The sequence below is a fragment of the Pteropus vampyrus genome, unplaced genomic scaffold (genome assembly GCF_000151845.1).
Source record: "Pteropus vampyrus isolate Shadow unplaced genomic scaffold, Pvam_2.0 Scaffold23, whole genome shotgun sequence".
Taxonomy (NCBI): Eukaryota; Metazoa; Chordata; class Mammalia; order Chiroptera; family Pteropodidae; genus Pteropus; species Pteropus vampyrus.
In genome coordinates, this window is record NW_011888804.1 from 9,510,945 (window position 1) to 9,517,035 (window position 6,091).

Below are 6,091 nucleotides of genomic sequence, written 5' to 3' on the forward strand. Positions count from 1 at the left end.
TATCTTTCCTTCTACAACCTTATTCCCTCTTAAAAGATTTTTTCTATGAAGTTGAAGATGTCTTAAAAAACAATATCCTTATGCCTCACCTAAAAAACTTAATGAAAAGAGGATAATCTGTACAGTCTCTCAAAAGTCTGTATTATAGAAATCTGGAACTATATATACAAGCTCCTGCTATTTTAAGATCACAAGAAAACAGTGAGTTGGGGAAAATTTTAAAAGAGAGGTGAATAGTTCCTAACATCTTAACAGCCACTTCAAGCAACTACTTGTTCTGCAAATACCACAGGCCCCATGGGACTCCTTAGGTTTGGTTTGGTTGATAACCTGAACTTTGGCAACTGCCTTGCAAAGAACTGTTCTATTTGAAACAGACATTAACAGCAGAAAACTATGTAATCTTATCATATTCATTGTACTTTTTATGGAATTCAAATTAATTCACATTCCAAAATGAAGTAAGGCAGAAACATTCACCATCATTCCTATGATCTTGTCTAGAACATGGAAAATTGTCTACAAAGCTGGCCACCAACAATGTCACCCACTCCTGCACACACCTGCTGCTCCTCTCACCAAGAGGCGGAGACTATTTTCTCTCTCCCATTTATATTTATGATTGTTCCAACCAATCAACAGATTGCTACACAAGTGAGGCGGTGTCAGTTTTCCGCCTAGATCAAGAGAGACCTGGTAGCTTCAATTTTTACTTCCTTAAAGCCCTGAGATATCATGTAAGAAAGTCCAGGTTCTACTGACATGTGGAGTGAGGCCCTGTAGGAAAACAAGCTGCATGAGAAAGGTTGTGGGCAGGAGCAAGTAACTGAAAGCCAGCACCAAGGTTCCAGGTATGGCACTGACACCATCCTGGATTCTCCAATCCCAGAAGAGTCCAGCAGATACTACGTGAAAAGACAAAAACACCCAAACTGAGTTCTTCCCCAACTTCAGATCCACAGAATCGTGAGAAAATATAATTTTTCTGAAAGGATAAAATTTAGAAATGGCAGACAGTGGTTGCCAGGGGGTAGGGATGGGAGAGAGGGTAGCAGGTCAGCACTGAGAGGGAGCTGGGTAGGGGGCATGCTTACGAAATGGCAACATGAGGGGTATCTTTAGTGTTAGTACCGTTCACTGCTTTGACGGCAGTGGTGAATGAATACACAAACATACACAGGTGACAAAATGTATGCACACACACCAACACATACACACAGAATGCAAGTAAACTGGTGAAATCTGAGTAAGATCAGTAGATTTTATCAATGCCAATACCCTGGCTGTGATATTATACTAATTTTGCAAAATTTACCATTGGGAGAAACTGTGCAAAGGGTACACGGGATCTCTCTATATTTTTTTACAACTTCATTATGAATCTACAATTACCGAATTAAAATGTCAACTAAAAATGGTCAAAGTTACTAAGTTTTGAAGTAGGCTATTATACAGCTATAGATAACTAATGCAGAGTAGTCATACTTTAACTTGTTAGCTCAGCTTTTTAAGAAAAGACTAACTGGGTATATAATTGATGTTAACAAGTGCTACTATTAAAAGTATTGTGCATTATTTTTGCCTAGTTTATTTGCATTTGACCAGAGTTCTTGGTGACATGAAATAATTATCCCTTCAACTGATTAGAAAGAAATGGGAGGAGACAAAAGCCAGACATGAAAAAAGTTAATGTCAATGATGCACTTTTCCCACATTTTAACATCTCTAAAATTGGGGTGTATTTTACAATTGGCAGCAATTTTTTTCCCTAGTGGTACAAAAATAACGGTCCATTTTAAATCGATAGTCTTGGATTAGCTGAAATATATTAAAATCCGGGCTCCTTTTAAATCCAAATATATGTTTAGCTGCATTTCAAAACAAAAAGATTTGTTTTCTATAATTCTTTCCTGTATAAGCCACTATTATTGAAGGTTATTATTATTATCATTATTATTATTATTTCATATAGTTAAAGCCTAATCCTAACTAATAGCTATGGCACACAACACTGTTATCCAAACATACTCTATGGAATGTTGGTTTTTCAAAACATCCTTTTCTTGTGGTAAAAGATACTTAAATCAGTAGGAAAAACACTATCTGGCCATTAAAACCTAGATTCCTCAAAATCTACAAAGTCACTTCACCAGAATTGGAAGTTCTAAAAAATAAAAGACAAAAACAACCACAATTCCTTCTATGGGAACTGCGTACAATGTTCCTGAAATGTTACTTAGATGATCTAGATGTTTCAAAATGTTAACTTTAAGTGCTCCATCTTTTTCTCAAATTCTATCCTAGCTGATATAAAATTATTGTAACAGCTGATATGTACTTTGACTAGTAAATTTTAGAGAAAGAATAAGAATTGGTTAATAATTTAAGACAACACGAGCAAGGACTTCAGCTCTTTTTACAATTAACACGAGAGACTAGTATTAAGAATCACTAAGTAACTCAGCAAATGTCTTCGGACATCGAGGAGTTGAACAAAGTATCACTATAGTTGCTTTCTCAGAAGTAGCAGTAAATCAAGTATCATTTATTATTGAGTTGGAACATTATTAGTGGTTTTAATCAGATTATTTAAATTTACTCAATTAGACTCTTACATAATCCTAATTTAGTCATTCTAAGGAGAAATCATTCCTAATTCTTCACTCCATCCCTTATTAGAATTACACACCATGTTCACTGCTGTGTAACTTTGCAATGCTTCCCATTTGTGGGAGTAAAGTATTCCCTGGCCCCACTGACATTAGGTTTAGCCATATAATTTACTTTGGCTAATAAAACTACAGGAAGTATCAGTGCAGCCAAAAAAAATAAAAAAATAAAAAACAGACTAACAACAATACAAGTTATTAAACCAAATAAAATTCATATGATACATAGAAACACTTAATACTTATCTGCATTTTTCTCATTGATGTTAAAACCACCCTATTTATTCCTTTGCTCTGTTATTTATTAGAATTAGCTGGAAGTCACATAGAGATGCTGCTTTAGACAAAACTCAAGTTACACTGGTCACTGAAAAATCCCACTCTTGTATCAAGAAAGACTATCACTGAGCAAAAACCCAAAACACTCCGACATGGTGACTATGAACGCAGCCCACACATTTTTTAAAATAAAAGAACCATTTTTGTGTAACAACACTATAGCATACTTTACCAAAACAAATACTTAAGAATAAAAAGGCAGAGACATATAAAGGATTCTCAGGAAAGGCTAGAAAATGAAAAGGGTTGGTCTTATGAGAAAAGATAAGCTTTCTGAATTCAGTAGGTTATCAGATACAGACTCAAGTGCAGTGAAATATGTATTTTTTTCTATCAGCACATACATACTTCCTCCCTTTCCTAGGAGAACCCTAACTTGGATGGTACGCATTTCCAGCTCTATCTTATCCTAAATCCTGACCAAAGATGAGCATACAACCCAAGGCAGATTAATCAGGGCCAATAAAATTTGATTGGGACTTCTGTTTAAGCCATCAGGGAACAGTGCCCTAGTCAGAGAGGAAGATCAAGTCTTGCCTGAAACCAGTGCTATCTGGACTTTTCAGTACTAAAAAAGCCTCATTATTGCTTAGAAGCTATTAGACTTTCTTTTCTTAATTTGCATCCAAACATTCAACTGATAAAATTTTTAGAGTAATCAAGATGGAGCAAAAGTGAAATCAGAATTAGAAGTATTACCGAAATAGGCTACAGCCCTCTCTGGTGTAGCCTGTTTCTTTCTTGAAATGTACTTCAATAAATCTTACTTTTCCTAAAAGAAAAAAGTATTATCAAAATACATAGCCATCGTTCCAAGAAAATGGGCAGACTCAAAAGAGCCGATGAGATTTCCTCAATCCATATTAAATATAAAAGTCTCTTTAAATAACCAAAGATGAAAAATGGCGTAATATCCCTAGCTCTGTGGCTAAATTAATTTTTCAGTATGGAGATACATCTGACACGTTCTATTCACTGGACTAGTCAACACTGTATTATTTAAGAAACAATAAGATAAACTGTAAAATAAAGCACTTCTATTCCTAGGTATATACTCAAGAGAATTAAAAACACAGGCTCACACACACATAAAACATGTACATACATGTTCACAGCAGCATTATTCATAACACAAAACTAGAAACAATCCAATGCCCACCACTGAGGCATAAACAAACAAATTGTGGTCTATCTACGTAACGGACTATTTGTGGCCATCAAAAGGAAGTACTGACACATGCTACAACATGGATAAACCTTGAAAATATGCTAAGAAGTGAGACACACAAAGCCACACATTTTATGATTGATTACATTTATATGACATGTCAGAAGAGGCAAATCAATAGAAACAGAAATTAGATTAGTGGCTGCTTAGGGCTAGGGGGTAGGGGAATAAAGAGTGACTGCTAGTGCTTATGAGTTTGGGGAAGGGGTTAGATAGTGAAGATGGTTGCACAACCAAAAACCACAGAACTGTATACTATGAAAGAATGAATTTTACAGTACATTCATTATACCTCAAAGTTGTTCCTTAAAAAGTTTTAAACTGTTCAAATCTTTATTATTCACTGGTTTTCTTTGCTATGCACTTTTAAGTGAAAAGAATAGATTACATATACGCAAAACGTGAGGGTTGTCTTCTCCCCTGACTTCACTATATAGATTCCTGAAACTTTCTTGTTGTAGGAGGATGAGGAACAAAAGGCCAAGTTACATACTTTCCTTAAAAGAAAAAAAAAACTGCCTCAGTTTGTCCATTCACGTGAATTAGGTGAAATTACTTGACTGTATAAATCAGAAGTTCTGGAATATGAAACAAAATGTGTTAACTGGGCAAGTCCCAGTCTATGCTTTATACAATTAGTCCAATGTTACAAAAACAAGTATCCGTTGTTATCCAAATCTATTCAGTTTCTGAGATTGGAAAGTGAAAGGTCAGACATGAGTGATAACTAAATTTGCCTTTCGTCAGAGAGTCTCAGTATATGACTACCTAACAATTAAAACTTCTTTCTTCAAAGCATCAACATAATACCTTCTGCTTTTATTACTAATCAATAGCTTGAATCACAGAACTACTGGCTTGCACATTTAAACATGCACCAATATTATTAGACATTTAAGGCAAACTATGACAACTAATACACTTTAAGCTTCTATCATGCCCTAGTACTAGCTTACTATCTGGAATTGTATATCTAAGGATCTTCAGGCTGAATTAATCTGATCACCAACATAGACTATCTGCATCTCCTCTGCTAGACTATTTTAGTTTAGCTAGAAAATAAAGCGCAGCTACTATGATGGCAAAAAAAAAAAAAAAAAAAAAGAAGTGCTCAATGTTTGAAATCATGGGCCAGAAGCACACATAGGAAATTGAAACTTTTCAGTAAGAGAGAAAATAGCCATAAAAGTCCGCTGATGATCTACTTGATTGATAAAAGTAACAATGCCAACAAGATACCATAAAGTTAAAGACATATAGAAACAAATTTCAGAAACTTTTATTCCTCAACCTCAGATAGTGGCAGGACATTATATTATACACCAAGAAGCTATTGGAAAAGCAGGTTTCGAGAAAATACAGAAGACAAAGCTTTAGCAAACATTCGGTTAATGGAAAAACATCAAGAAGGCATTTTTTTAATGCAGAAAAAAACCCCAAAAAACACCTGATCAGTGATTTGGAAGCTGCAGGAGGCAGTAAACACACACACACACACACACACACACACACAACTTCAACTATGCATTTTGCACTATTTCTAGCTTGAAATATATTAAATTATTGCCCTCAACAGAGTGAGTTACTTAGCACATCCCTAGGAGTGCAGCTACATGAAGGATCACTATGCCTATGCTCCATTCAATAGCATTCACATAGCGACAGATCACAGTTCTAATGATATATACTTGGGTCTACAGTTAGGAAATACACATAAATTATATAGTGACGTTTTCGTAAATTTGCATTAGGAACATAGTACATGTCTGCTGTCCCTGTTCTCTCTTAGAGAACATAATACCTGTTCTATCTATTCTTGATATAATCCTCTGTGATTTAAGAGCTGTCCAGAAGC

At 35.1% G+C, this 6,091-nt stretch overlaps 1 protein-coding gene across 1 annotated transcript in view; it reads right to left on the reverse strand.

Annotated features, from left to right (window-relative positions):
• Positions 1-6,091, reverse strand: part of SPPL3 (signal peptide peptidase like 3) — a 103,589-nt gene that overhangs the window by 60,783 nt on the left and 36,715 nt on the right. The window lies entirely within an intron of this gene.